This window comes from Triturus cristatus, chromosome 12 (assembly GCF_964204655.1).
Source record: "Triturus cristatus chromosome 12, aTriCri1.1, whole genome shotgun sequence".
In the NCBI taxonomy this organism is placed as follows: domain Eukaryota; kingdom Metazoa; phylum Chordata; class Amphibia; order Caudata; family Salamandridae; genus Triturus; species Triturus cristatus.
Window position 1 is genome coordinate 223,054,179 of NC_140595.1, and position 15,895 is coordinate 223,070,073.

A 15,895-nucleotide genomic window follows, 5' to 3' on the forward strand; every position below is an offset into this window, starting at 1 on the left:
GGAGGGGATTTTGGGAGAATAATAATGGAGGGTTGAGCAACAGACAGGGGCAGGATTCCGAGAATAGGAAACATGTCACAATCTTTATATTGTGGCCTGTCGTTATACACGCGATGCAGACATGCATATACTCCTGGGAATTGAAGGTAGTCAGGGTGATAATCCAAATTACGTTGCTTGGGAGCATTCAATGTACAGACGTTTATGACGTGTAAGGAATATGAAGGGTTGCAGAGGGGAGAAGTTGGCCTGATCAAAGAACATAATCATGTATGGATTAAGAATAATAAGGCCGACCAGAGAAGGAATGGGACATTGGTGTTGCTAAAATACTCCAGAGAAACAGATATTTGCCCAGTGAGGGCATTCATGGTGTACAGGGGTCTCAGGAGAGTGGGATAAAAGATGTTAAGGAATGGAGAGCAAGAAGATAGAAAATATACCGGATTATGCATAGACTTCAGGTTGGAGGATGGGCAATTATGACTGATAATTGCATTTAGGAAGTAGAACAGAGGGAGAAGGAGAAATCTGAGGTGTGGATCTGCTGAGACTCCACAGTATAGTGAGCCGAAGAACATACCAACAGGCAATGTTTGGGCATTGGTCTATGAAAAGGATGCAGTACGCTGGTTTTAGGGGTGTGGGAGGCTGACATGGTCTAATTTGCTGCCTGAGACACAAACTCATTGTTCTTCAGCTAGGACAGAACAATTTAGAGCAACAGTCACTTTTGGAATTAATGATAATGGTCACAAAAGTTTGTATAGGCTATACAAAATCGATAGGAGTATGCTGAGGCAATATGAACCCATTTGCCAAGGGTGGTATGGAAGGAAGCTAATAAACCAGTAGCCATCGATTGGGCCAGAAAAAGACAGAGATTCCAGGTTCTGCAAGGACTTAGCGTGGGTTGGTGAGCCATAGAAATAAAAATGGTATTGTATGTAAGATATTGTACATATGATATAATTTTTATTTCAGTAAGATGAGCTTCACTTGCCATGGCTGAGGAATAGGATGTATTTGATAACTCTTAAGAAGGCTCCGGAGGAGTGGTTGGCAAGAAGTAGTAAACTGGTGGGGGATACAGAAAAACACCTCAGGGAAATGTTTTTGGGTTGCAGGGAAAAACCTATGATTAGATTAATCGCATACCAAGGAACAATTAAGGCCTCAAAGGGTGGATAAGTAGGGAACAATAGCAGGTATCTCTGGGCCTGGAGTGGGGAAGCTAGTCAAGAGATTAGAGAAGTTGAGAGTATGTGTTAACAGGATCCAAAGAGGAGCTTTAGACGCAGATAGGAATGCTGGGCCTTGAAGTGTAAAAGAGTGACCAGAAATGGGCTGAAGAGAGACCAGGCAAGGAGGCATTAGATCCAAATATGTGGTTATGTTGTTTAATGGTTAGACGCTTGTTTAGTGTTTAATGTTAGTCCAAAGAAAGGGATTTTTGGTTTGTGAAGTAAGAGCCGAACAATGGGTCATATGTACGAAGCAATTTTCCGATCGCAAATGGGGTGAATCGCAGAATATGCCCGTTTGCGACCGGAAGAATGTTTTTGGTAATGTACAAAGCCCAAATTGTGATTCGCTGACTTGGGTTAGTAATCACCATTAGCTGGCATGCAGTAATAACACTCAATAAATGGTTGTTGAGTACATTTATTACACACACACTATTAAATACTACACATTCATTTACAATTATATACATAAGGCAGATCAAAAATACTGTGGATTATGTTATGAAATAACTTTGACCTCAAAGGGTCATGACCTTCAAATTCATAGTGCAACCCACCTATACCAGACAACACGTCACAATATAGGGGGCATCACTTTAGATCAGAGGTCTTCAAACTTTTGTAGGTTGAGCCCCCCCAGCTGAATATTTTTAGATGTTGGGCCCCCCACCACCTAACAGAAATTTCGGGAATCTGATACACTATACAATCAACCGCCACGTGCATATCATGGGCCATATCTGGCAATTAATGTTCAACACAATAAGAGTGTTTAGTAAACTGCAGGTTTGTGATCTAAAATAAACTTTTTTATGGTTGTTACATGAAACAAACACATTTACCTGCAAATAGTAATAGACTCTCTTACATCAATCACATTAAAAAGAAATGAAACAAAACGGTATTTACAAGAATCTGTTTAGGAGTTATTCCAGGCCATCAGGGCAAAAACAGAGCTGCCTCTATCAAGGGGCCACCTGAAAGGCTGGATTGCAGTGCATGTAAATGTGTCCTTTTGTAATTTAGGACAAAAACCTTGATGGGACATGACAGGACATACTTGTGTACAGGGGCACAACTAGACCCGAACTTCAGGTGGGGGCTAACACTCCCAGCCATGGCTGGCCCTAGCACTGGTCGCACACAGTGGAACAGTCTGTTTTGGCAGCCCCCTCCTCAATTTCCTCCTTCTCCATGAATTCCCGCACTGCCACTCACCAACAATGCACATCATCTCTCTATAGCACCTTTCTGGCAAACATTTCATGTTTTTTTATAGCACTTCTCATTGTTTACTCACACTCAGTTATTTGATCTGCATGGTACACATTCTTTGTAGCAGGCACATTAACCCTCTGCGCTGTGTGGGTGGCAAGAGTGCCCACGTGACTGCACGGTGACCCATGCAACAGTGTGAGAGTAGGGTAAGAGGAGTGACTGCAGGGTGAGTGAGGTGACCATATGAATTTGGGTGAGGGTGTAAGTGCAGAGTGGGACGAATTAATGTATGGTTAGTGATGGGCTTATCTGAGTGAAATTCCAGATTGAGCAGTGAGGGGGACAGGTGAGTGAAGTGTCACATGAGTGCAGGTTGAGTAGTGTGCTTGTGTGACTGCAGGGTGAGGTACAGGGTGAACAGAGCCAGTACATTGTGAGTGCAGAGTGATCACTGAGAGTGCAGGGTAAGCAGGTGAATGGTGTGAGTGCATGGTGATCAGTGTGAGTGCATTGTGATTGCTGTGCGTGCAGGGTGAGCGTGAAAGTGAAGGGCGAGAATGAGGAGCAATTTGCCTGAATTCAGGGTGCTTTCCCTGACACTTGAAGTAACTCAGCATGTTATTGACTGCAGCGTAGGGTTTCAGATATAAGCTAAAACTATTGCTATTATGGCATTCACCAGGGATCAGGGTGGAGGAAATAAATGTGCTTATCTTGTAACAAACTTGGGGGCATATCACCAAGGGCCTTATCTCCGCTTTTTTGGCTTTAAAAGCCAAAAAAGTAGAGATAAAACTATCGCAAAATAAGAAGTCACCTAAAGCTGTATTGTCAGCACTTGTCTGTGCATACTTGGAACAGGACATAAATAGAGAGCACTTTTAATTGTGTTCTAGGGCTACCTGAATGATCCACGACTGATAATAAAAGGGAACAAAGACAGAAAAGTCACATTACAAAGGAATACATATTTATGTATTTATAAATATATTTAATGTCAAGACAAGTAATTTGTAGGCTGTTTAAACTCACAGCTGGCTGGCATTTTGCTTTTGGCAACTTGAAGCCCTTTTAGCCCTGTGGGGCATTGTGCGCCTACCAGTGTAATTTTAAAAGAAACTTTGTCTCCTTTCTGCTAAGAGCTAACCTTCCCAAGAGGGGGTTAACTTCATAGAGCTGAAAGGCTTCAGCTGCAGTGGGAGGCAGGGTGTCTCCTCTGTTGAAACTGAAAGAAAGTAACAGTCACTTTCAGCTGCAGTGGGAGGCAAGGAGTCTCCTCTGCTATGAAATCTAAGGCAAAGGAACAGGACTGTCTGTTCACTTGCTTGTTTTAACAGAGACTTCCTGCCTTCCACTGCAGCTGAAGTATTTCAGCTCTAAGAATTAACCCCCTCCCAGGAGGATTAAAAATAACTGTTAGCTCTTAACATGACAAAGAAGGGGCACCTCGTGCCCCATCCATCTCCCCCTCCCTCCCCCCTCCAACCCTCTGTTACCGGAGTTCACCCAAGAAAAATTTACATTTGAAATGGTTTGTAGACTTCAGACGCGGGACAGTTAAAGACCATCACAGTTAAGATTTTAGGGTGGAGTGCGTGCCCCCCCCCCCCTGAGATGGTGTCGCGCGCCCCCCCACAGATTGAACAACTCTGCTTTAGATAAAACAAACATATTGGCTTTATCAGGGCTCACCATATTACAAGAACAAACCACATGTTAAAAACCCCATCATTTTGGGTCTAAATTTAATTATAAAGGTCAATAAAGCATATCAACCTTGATCATTAATCACTGTCAACATTATTATATCAATAAAGCATTTTAAAATGAAAATAACATCCGTCTGTGTGCTATTTCTATACTTTCAGACCACACAAATACAACACCAAGCATATCTTATTTTGGGGGCCCTGGGGTTGGCTTTGTTTTAGGGAAATTTTTGCGCCAGACTCTGGGGCAAATACTGGAAGGGGAGGAGGTATCATGCAAGCCCCCTCCATGAAAATTATATAATGAAATTGTGTGCCTGCCCTGGCCCACCCAAGGGGTATTTCTTTACCGGGTAGTGGATTCCCAGGCGCTTTGTTTAAAAAAAGCCCAAGGGTTGCCAAACTTTAAAAGTCATAAGTCGAGCCCTGTTGGGGTGATTTGGACAATCCTGGGGTCATTTTAGTCCTGGTGTCCAGCTCTAGCCAATATGAGCAGTTCCAGTAGTCTTCCTGGCCTTACAAAGCAGTGTAGCGTGCAGGGAACTGGCTCCACTGGCTCAATGTGCCAGGTTTCCTGCAGGTCTTTGTCTTTGGGCGCAGATGTCTAGATCTTTCACCCGGCTCGTCATCAGGAGGTCTAAGGGGGGCAGCCTCACTGGCAATTTGAGAGACCCCCTGGTCTGGGGCAGAGTCCTTGGTCCTTTTGGGCATAAAAGCGTTTCTCATTCCAGTTCTCCATGGCTGTTGCAGTCCCAGGGTCCAGCAGCAAAAAGCACCAAACAAACAAACAAACATCAACAGCACTTTGTCTCCCTTTTGCAAGAATTTTTAAAAGGGGGTGAAAGGTTACAGAAGCCAGGCACCCGTAGCCAATACTAGGGTGTTATATCACCTCTCTATCCCTGTCCCAGCCCTTCTCTACAGCAAGCTAGGGCAGTTCAAGAGGGTATCATCCATGGGTTAAGGATCGCAACTTCTCCTAGAGTTTGAGCTCTGCCCCAGGCTGCCATAGCAACTAGGGTCTTTCTCACCAACACTTCAAAGAAGTACTCCCTCCTGGGTTGGCTCCAGCTGTCTGGGTTTCTTCCTCTGTTCCATGGACCTGGGCTGTCCCCAGCCCTGGTAAAATGTGACAGGTAATTAACAGATGCAGCAACTGAGGGGAACTCTGTTAATTACTCCTGTTGTGCGGGGCCGCCTTTGTTCCCTCTGCTGCTGAGAAATTTATATAATTAACTTGGCCCAGCATGGTGACAAAAGAGAAGAGAAACTGCACCCTAAGGCAAATTTTCCCTTAAGTATATAATAAAGGGTCACTGCAGACAAAACAATAAATCACTCTGACTTTACTTATAAGTACCCACTAACATTATAAGGCCTATCCCAGGCCAACAGCTAACCCTGCAGAGTCCCCATGAGCAAGGCTACCTGTCACAGTTACCAGGCTGTGCACAACGATAGTCTCACATGTGTAGCCCACATATACGTGTGCACACGTGTGTGTATTGTCATGTGCAACCAGCCAAGTGCCACTCACCCTAGTTGCTTCTTACTTATTGCAGCCTTATCTCAAACGTAGGACACTGGTGATAAACACAAGCAGTCCATTTGCCATGTGATTTCCCGGGATGAGGCGCGTGCAGTGAGACTCGCCCACAGTAAGAGGTCCAAAACCAGGTGATCCAAAAGCGAAAAATCTGGGCATATTAAATGGGCAAACCCCATTTTACAACAGTGCTGGGAAACGTCTGCTGTAATGTCATATGGTGAGCTTGCTGTTGTGTGATGTTATGTTCTATACTATAGTGTGATAGGGTATGATGAAATGTGTTCTTTATTGTGCGGTTTTCTCATGCCATCTGTTTAACTTGGATGTGCTGTTATATGATATGCTGTTATGTGTTACTTTATAGTGCATTTTTTTTTATTATGTTCACCATTTGGTACATTACCTCTGATGCATAGCCCAAACAGTATACATAGATGTGTGTATGGTCGACACAACGGAACCTCCTATACAAAGATGCTGGTGCAAAAAAAGGTACAGGAAGACACCAAATGAGAATTGCGACACAAACCATTCTCACAGCAACCTATGAAAAAATGTATTCTACAGCAGTGCCTTAGGTATGTCAAATAACCCCCTGAAAATAAATTGGTGTTAGAAGGCAGAGGCCAACAGAAGGGTGTTCCAGTACACCAAATCTAGCACAGACGAATCTCAAGACAAGCTGCCTTTGAGGAAACACTTGCAAAGAAATGTACCACGTTCTCGGTCACCTTATCATGAACAAAGTTGGCAGTACCTCGGCACTGAGTTATAGACGTGCAATATCAAATCCTTTTTAGTAGAGCATCTTAAAATTTGTGAATGCAATCAACCTGCAAACTGCAGGTTAGGCGGTTGCAAGCAATAATACCAATCATGTAGCATCCCAATAGTTGCATCAACAATTCGTAAGGTCAACTGTAAGAAAGCAGAAGTGAAAGGAAAAGCATGAAAAAAGACAGAAGCGGAATGCAGGAGGTTGATGAGGAAACAAGGAGGGTTGGCAACATTTCAGAATGACTGGAAGCATGCAGCATAACCACTACACCAATGAACAGATAGTAGCTTTTGTCAAGTCACAAACTCTTTGGTATCATAATCATGCCTCAGCAAAATGGAAAACGCAGCAGATGGAACTTGTCATGAATGAGATCATCCTTCTTCCTTTACGATGGCGATTCTGACTCGTCGGCCATTTTATCCATTGATTCATTCCCTCCAATCATCTTACTGTATATCTTTTGCTGTTCCTCCCTGAACGAATCCTTCACCTTGTATCTTTTTAAACCTCCATCCCAGGGAAGCTCAACCAGTCCAGCCTGTTTAGCAATAGCAGATTTCACCCTGTTGGCAAAGTGAACGGCATTTTCCTCTTCCTGTCTGAACATCGGTGGCAAGTACCACACCTTACACACAATGGCCCAGCTAGTCATGATCCGCAACAGGTATGCACCCATGCTGAATTTACTGCTGTTCCAGAAGGCGTCCCCAAAATGCGGGTCATATTTGATAGCCACTGGATATATGGTGCCTCCAATTTCAAAGCTTCCCTTCTTGAACATCATCACAGACGTGTTGTTAATGCAGGTTCCCTCTGGGAAAATTAAAATTGGTAGTTTGTTCTTATCTGCAACATGTTCTTGGAGCCTTTTCGCCAGGAAGTGCCGGTCTTTTATTTCTGAGCGTTCAAACCACACATGAGGACAAGCTTTCACCATGGTTCTCTGGATGAAACCTACCAGTCCGCCGTGCGCCTGACCAACCATTGAGTAACATCCATCGTTGGCTAGGATGAAGAGGTCTATGGGAGAGGTGTGGTTGGCAACGCAAATAGCCCCTTTCTTTGGCTTGTTTTCTCTGTTATGATACTGGATAGCACTAGAAAGGGCTCTGGCACATATCCGACAAGAAATCAGGTGGACCATTTCACTCAGCCAACTTTTGAAGCTGCTGTTTGGCAGCTGCCCAACCAGTGTGGCTCCTACAGTTAGAAAGCTCAACCCGATGGTCACCAGGCTAATGCGCAAAGGGAGAAGGATACCATAACGTATAATAACCCCCAGCACCCAAATCATGGTAACACGGAGGCTTAGGAACTGGAAGTTGTTGTTGGTCCTCGTGAGAAGATTCCAGGAGGCTAGCTCCTCAGAGGAGAACCTCTGGGTGACCTCATCTTCAACGATGGCTTCAAATCCCTTCTTTGAGAAATAGAAAACGTCTGACAGCTCAAAACATCTGTTCTGCAGGTTATCACTTTTCCTTAGACCTACAATCTCAGTTTCCATTGGGGACAAATCTCGCTGGATAATACCATTGACTTGAAGTTTCTGCTTATCATTCACCCCTTGCTGAATCTGCAGAGTGGCCCACTGCAGGGTTTTCACCAACATCTTCATGTACAGTTCAGAGATCCCCAGCGACAAGCCAAACACGGAGGGCACCATTATAAGAACTAACATCACTGCCACCCATACCGGTAGCGGATGCAGGATCACAGCCAAGAAGGTCTCCATGGCTCACACTCACTGGACGACCTGGCACAAAGGACCCGACCGCCCAACAAACTCCTCTGAGACCTCGCATCCAACACGCAGCAAGTTCTGCCTGATCTTTAACACTAGGGGAGAAAACCAAGGTTGCAGAAGGAGAGCCGAGTTCCTCCTTCCCAGACACACGCCTATTACTCCTCCCAGATAATGACTCATGGCTGGCAACTTCAATAAGTGGGTGGGGAGAAATCCGCCCATTATTTGTTTAAATGCACTGTGATCTGCCAGGCTGTCGCGTGATGTGACATTAAATGGTGAACAATACCTCGCAGCACAATAAGGCTGTTGGTGTGTTTATTAGGTAGAAAGAAAGTTCCCTTGGTGGAAAGTTAAATTAAAACTGGATCTCTATGTTTCCAGCAAAAACTAAAGCCCATGTGTTAGAACATACACAATACTAAATAGGACCATATCAATTATAAAGTAGATATTAAAAGTTGTTTTTATTAAAACTCAACAAATATCACAGTTAAAAATAGACATGTGACTGTCTATACTCATAAAACACATCCATATACCATATACACATATATTTCACATGCGTTTAGTGAAAACCTAATTCATTTAAAAACAATGTTTATGGAAAATATAATTTCAAAAACAGGGATAAAGGAAAAATGCCTATACCTCAATTAAATACACCGACAAACAATTAACAGAGAGACAAATACAGACAGTACATTTTGTCATTAAATAACACATCCGGGTACAAAAACTTTTACGTAGCTGGTCCTAGATACAGTTTAATCGTTTTATATCTATAGGATCGGCTGTTCCCACGGATTGTGTTGGGTGCAGAGTCGACGCGTTTTGATGGTTCTATTTAATATTCCATCTTTATCAAGACCAAAATATACGTCTCTCTTATTTTAGGCACTGATTGGTTGCCGTTTACATTTCAATCCTTAAATCATGTCATTGGATCCTTAGTTCTGTTAAATTTATAGGCATGACCTTGTCCCTTAATCCAAAAAATCTAAAAAAAACACCAAAACGGTTTGTATTGGTTGGTTACTGGGCAACCCTGTTTTTGTCGCCAAAATCCGACCTTGAGAATTTTTTACGTGACTTAGATCTGGTCAACGTCCTGTGTTATGTTTCACCCACTATAATGTAGTTCTTTAAAACACCCTCCACTCCTCTGCGGTCCTTAAATCTGGATCTCTAGTAGGGAGAAGATTTCTTACTGCTGTAAAGTCCTTTCTGTTATATGCGAGTAATACTTTCCTCAAGTCGCGTGTCTTTCACTTGCCTCATGGGGAGTTTCTTACAGAAAATCTTGCGTGGCAGTAATTCATTCTCACGTCCTCCAAACCCCAGTGTGTTTATTAGGACATGCCACCCACTGAAGTTAAAGGTAAGCTCACAAGAAGTGTTGACCATAAGCGGAATGTTAAATAAAGGAGATCTAACAAACTCCTCTCAGCACACAGAACCATATGCGACCACACGTCACGCAACACTTGCACAGTGAAAGTCATGTGTGTTATGTAAACATCAAGATGTATATTGTGCACTAAAGCATTGAGTCCAAACCCGTTTAGGCAGGTTGAGTATTTAGGCTGCTTGTAAGTGTGGCATGCTACAGCGAAGCATGCACACCTCATTTACACCCTGTTGTAACCATTCATGACATGAAGGCAGGAAACGTTGTCAGTTAGTTTATTCTCCACAAGCACGTAGCGTCGCAGTGTCCCTTGCGCCTCTGCCAGCAGAAACCGCCAAACTGACTCAGTCGCAAGGAACACTGCATCACAGTGGAACACTCGTACAGTGAGATTCCACGGAGGCACGCGGCCTCAGACACAAAGCGGAATCATAACACCCCCTTTCCTCTACACGCAGGTAGAACCGAACGATAATGAATTGTGTGAACAAATGAAGGGAAGAGAAGCAGAGGGGACAATAGCAGGTGAGAGAGAAAGATAAAAGTGAAAAAAGGTAAGCCTGCAAGGGTGAGGCAAGAACTCTCAGCATTGAACATGGTAACCCATAAAGGTAGAAAAGAAACACTACACACTACAAGAGGATGAAGCATTGCAAACCACCATATCTGCGACTGCTTTTTAAATAAAGTAGTTTTTTTTTTAAATGCAGCCCGTATTCCTTATAGGAAAACAGAATTAATTTCAAAAACAACAATGAAAAGTTTTCTTTACATTTTTTTTAAGAGTAGCCAATGGTCCATGGGACCACTGCCTGCTCAGAAAATTTTTTGGTGCCCCCATTCACAAAGTGGAAGGGGTTCCTCCGTGTCCCGCTTCCCGTTTGCAAATGGCTTACCACTAATTTGAAACTGGTGGTAATCTGTGAATGTTTTGCGACCACATTCCCAGCTGCAAAACATTCATACATACCAGTGCGACTTGCTATTAGGAAGGGACGCCCTCTACACGCCCCTTCCTAATAGCAACTCGCAAACCCTATTTTGTGAGTCTGTAATAGGTTACTGACTCGCAAAATAGAGTTGGTACATAGAAAAATGTGTTTTACTGGTCACAAAGGGGCCAATGAGCCGTTTGTGACTGGTAAAATGTGTCATACAACTGACCCAAAAAGTTTCATACATAAGAAATAGTGATTTCCAAATAGGGATTTGGATGGAATCACGATTTGGAAATCGCTATTCCTAGTCTATGTACATCCAGCCCAATATGCATTATGGGCTCAGCTCGATTTCTGTAAAATATTATTTTTTCTCGAACAAGGACTGGAATTTTTGTACTTTCCCAGGATCACCAACATGGATTTTTATTAATGGTGCAGAGGTACATCTGGCTGTAAATGCTGTACAGTTATGCTGATAATGCATTGATGCTACGGCAGTCTTTGCAATACCCATCATGGAGGGCAGCGGATTGGCTTTGCCCAGGGAAAGAGCACAGAAGCCGATTTATGCCCAAACTGAAAGCAGAGGAAAGGATGGTGTTAAGCATGTCACAGCACCAAGATGTCAGCCCAGAACCAGAGGCCAACCTCAGTAGCAACACATGTACCTCTCTCATGCTCAGGTCCATATCAAGGTAATTTTGTACTGTATTGGAATTATGTCTGGGCTTTTGAAAAGTATACTGAGGAAAAGGAGAAGTATAACCTGTTAGTTTTCACACAGTAAAATTATGTATTAATGGATCAGCTGTATACACTAAGGTACTTTTTAATGCTTACCTTAAATGAATTGTTTTTACTGTACTCTCTGCTTTTATGATTTTATTATGTATTTAAAGTCGAATAAAGCATTTTCTGATTCTGAACTAGTTTACATCCCCACCCCCTTTTTTTTGCACACATAAACGCACAGTGCTCTCACTTCTTCCTCCCACAGACTCCATCTCGCAATATAGCTAACTCCACCTTAAGTTGTTAAACTTGCATGTGAACAGCTAAACAGTTACCATGAGGCTGTTGCTACAGTAGCACACTGCAACAACTCTGATCAAGCATTGGCATAGGTCTGGACTACTTTAAGTATGTGTTATTTGCTCTAAGCACTGCGGTGACTGCATATAGTCATTCTTCTTCCAGAATGTATGCATCAGTGAGCGTAGTAAAGACAAACAGTGGAGTGCGCAGTGCATGCATGAACGGGGACTGTCTCCACAGGAAAAGAGGGCAGAAGATTACTGCAACCCCCCCCCCATCCTTGCCAGACATTTTCTCCTACATGCAACAAACACTATACCATGTCTCCTAAACAATTTTTATTTTTAAATCGCCCTTTCTGTTTTTCAATGTCCTATGTAGAGCATGTACACAATCCCCTTAAAATGACTGCATGCTGACGTCGCTATTAGGCTGCATCCCATGACACAGCCAACACAATAAAAATGAAGTACAAAGCATCATATCACACTAAAGATACATTACAATGTCTTTTAGTGAACGGTATCCTGTTGCTTGACAGACTTGACTTTCATTCTTCTTGACGGACAGTTTGCAGATGTTGTATGTGCATTTCTATGCTTAAGAACCATTTTCTTTCCCCAAATATATGCCTTTGGAGGAGCAAAAGTAGTGTACTAGCCTAATACTTTAGCAGTAGTTTGTCATCTGTGATTGTCTCACAGCTTAGCTTTTCCCTTTGGGACAGCAATGAGCATTATACTGGCTTTGTACTTCAACATTTCCAATGAGGTGAAATTGTGTAATGTTATGCTACATTATTCTGATATTTTAGTTTTGTGTAGTGATGTACAGTACTGTAGTTTGCTGTTTTGTGCAATGCCTGAGTATAATAGGATGTGCCATGACCATATGAAGTGTTGTCTTATGGTATCGTATGAAGTCCTGTTTTGATATGTTGTGCTGTAGTGTTCCACGTGCTCCCATGCTGTACTGTGGTGTGTTTTTTGGTGTTATGTGATGTACTGGTTCTTGTTGTGTCGTGATATATTGTGCTCTCATGAAAGTTCCCATGCAGTGAAGTGCTGTAATTTGCTGCACTCTTATATATTGTGCTGGAATACTATTTAATGTGCTTGTGGTAAATGGGGTTATTCGTTTTGCTGGAAGTGAGGCCTTCACATGTAATAAGGCCACAATTTCCCTTTGCAAGGGAATCAAGCACTCCATTGTAGCACTTGAGTCTTTCATTGTAGCGAAGCAGGGCAGTCCAAGGCTTCCTCAGGTGAGGCTGCGTGGGTTAGTAATCACCATTAGCTGGCATGCAGTAATAACACTCAATAAATGGTTGTTGAATACATTTATTACACACACACTATTAAATACTACACATTCATTTACAATTATATACATAAGGCAGATCAAAAATACTGTGGATTATGTTATGAAATAACTTTGACCTCAAAGGGTCATGACCTTCAAATTCATAGTGCAACCCACCTATACCAGACAACACGTCACAATATAGGGGGCATCACTTTAGATCAGAGGTCTTCAAACTTTTGTAGGTTGAGCCCCCCCAGCTGAACATTTTTAGATGTTGGGCCCCCCACCACCTAACAGAAATTTCGGGAATCTGATACACTATACAATCAACCGCCACGTGCATATCATGGGCCATATCTGGCAATTAATGTTCAACACAATAAGAGTGTTTACCTGCAAATAGTAATAGACTCTCTTACATCAATCACATTAAAAAGAAATGAAACAAAACTGTATTTACAAGAATCTGTTTAGGAGTTATTCCAGGCCATCAGGGCAAAAACAGAGCTGCCTCTATCAAGGGGCCACCTGAAAGGCTGGATTGTAGTGCATGTAAATGTGTCCTTTTGTAATTTAGGACAAAAACCTTGATGGGACATGACAGGACATACTTGTGTACAGGGGCACAACCAGACCCGAACTTCAGGTGGGGACTAACACTCCTAGCCATCGCACACAGTTCAACAGTCTGTTTTGGCAGCCCCCTCCTCAATTTCCTCCTTCTCCATGAATTCACTCACTGCCACTCACCAACAATGCACATCATCTCTCTATAGCACCTTTCTGGCAAACATTTCATGTTTATTTATAGCACTTCTCATTGTTTACTCACACTCAGTAATTTGATCTGCATGGTACACATTCTTTGTAGCAGGCACATTAACCCTCTGCGCCGTGTGGGTGGCAAGAGTACCCACGTGAGTGCACGGTGACCCATGCAACAGTGTGAGAGTAGGGTAAGAGGAGTGACTGCAGGGTGAGTGAGGTGACCATATGAATTTGGGTGAGGGTGTAAGTGCAGAGTGGGACGAATGAATGTATGGTTAGTGATGGGCTTATCTGAGTGAAATTCCAGATCGAGCAGTGAGGGGGACAGGTGAGTGAAGTGTCACATGAGTGCAGGTTGAGTAGTGTGCTCGTGTGACTGCAGGGTGAGGTACAGGGTGAACAGCGCCAGTACATTTGGAGTGCAGAGTGATCACTGAGAGTGCAGGGTAAGCAGGTGAATGGTGTGAGTGCATGGTGATCAGTGTGAGTGCATTGTGATTGCTGTGCGTGCAGGGTGAGCGTGAAAGTGAAGGGCGAGAATGAGGAGCAATTTGCCTGAATTCAGGGTGCTTTCCCTGACACTTGAAGTAACTCAGCATGTTATTGACTGCAGCGTAGGGTTTCAGATATAAGCTAAAACTATTGCTATTATGGCATTCACCAGGGATCAGGGTGGAGGAAATAAATGTGCTTATCTTGTAACAAACTTGGGGGCATATCACCAAGGGCCTTATCTCCGCTTTTTTGGCTTTAAAAGCCAAAAAGCAGAGATAAAACTATCGCAAAATAAGCAGTCACCTAAAGCTGTATTGTCAGCACTTGTCTGTGCATACTTGGAACAGGACATAAATAAAGAGCACTTTTAATTGTGTTCTAGGGCTACCTGAATGATCCACGACTGATAATAAAAGGGAACAAAAACAGAAAAGTCACATTACAAAGGAATACATATTTCTTTATTTATAAGTATATTTAATGTCAAGACAAGTAATTTGTAGGCTGTTTAACCCCTTGTGTGCCCTTGACGGAACCACGCCGTCATGAGCCACGGGCACCGTGTGCTCATGACGGCGTGGTTCCGTCATGGAGCGGCCGCTCCTCCCACGCGGCTCGAATTCCCCGCCTGTGCGGGCGAAATAGAGAGTGGGCGGAGTTGTGACGGAACCACGCCGTCATGAGCACAGCTCACCCGTGACTCATGACGGCGCGGTTCCGTAATGAGCACCGCGCCACCGTGCTGCCCCCAAACCCCCCCAGCGCTGCGGCGGAATTCGCGCCGCAGCGAAGGGGTTAAACACACAGCTGGCTGGCATTTTGCTTTTGGCAACTTGAAGCCCTTTTAGCCCTGTGGGGCATTGTGCGCCTACCCGTGTAATTTTAAAAGAAACTTTGTCTCCTTTCTGCTAAGAGCTAACCTTCCCAAGAGGGGGTTAACTTCATAGAGCTGAAAGGCTTCAGCTGCAGTGGGAGGCAGGGTGTCTCCTCTGCTGCAGCTGAAAGAAAGTAACAGTCACTTTCAGCTGCAGTGGGAGGCAAGGAGTCTCCTCTGCTATGAAATCTAACGCAAAGGAACAGGACTGTCTGTTCATTTGCTTGTTTTAGCAGAGACCTCCTGCCTTCCACTGCAGCTGAAGTATTTCAGTTCTAAGAATTAACCCCTTCCCAGGAGGATTAAAAATAACTGTTAGCTCTTAACATGACAAAGAAGGGGCACCTCGTGCCCCATCCATCTCCCCCTCCCTCCCCCCTCCAACCCTCTGTTACCAGAGTTCACCCAAGAAAGATTTACATTTGAAATGGTTTGTAGACTTCAGACGCGGGACAGTTAAAGACCATCACAGTTAAGATTTTAGTCCTGGTGGCCAGCTCTAGCCAACATGAGCAGTTCCAGTAGTCTTCCTGGCCTTACAAAGCAGTGTAGCGTGCAGGGAACTGGCTCCACTGGCTCACTGTGCCAGGTTTCCTGCAGGTCTTTGTCTTTGGGCGCAGATGTCTAGATCTTTCACCCAGCTCGTCATCAGAAGGTGTAAGGGGGGCAGCCTTACTGGCAATTTGAGAGACCCCCTGGTCTGGGGCAGAGTCCTTGGTCCTTTTGGGCATAAGAGCGTTTCTCCTTCCAGTTGTCCATGACTGTTGCAGTCCCAGGGTCCAGCAGCAAAAAGCACCAAAAACACAAACGTCAACAGC

General features: G+C 43.7%; 1 protein-coding gene and 1 pseudogene across 2 annotated transcripts in view; both read right to left on the reverse strand.

The window, feature by feature from the left end:
* FA2H (fatty acid 2-hydroxylase) overlaps positions 1–15,895 on the reverse strand; it is a 756,208-nt gene that overhangs the window by 405,664 nt on the left and 334,649 nt on the right. The window lies entirely within an intron of this gene.
* On the reverse strand, positions 4,128–8,236 carry LOC146775751 (glycerol-3-phosphate acyltransferase 3 pseudogene; annotated as a pseudogene). Its single transcript, XR_014972030.1, has one exon. The product of XR_014972030.1 is annotated as a glycerol-3-phosphate acyltransferase 3 pseudogene (transcript).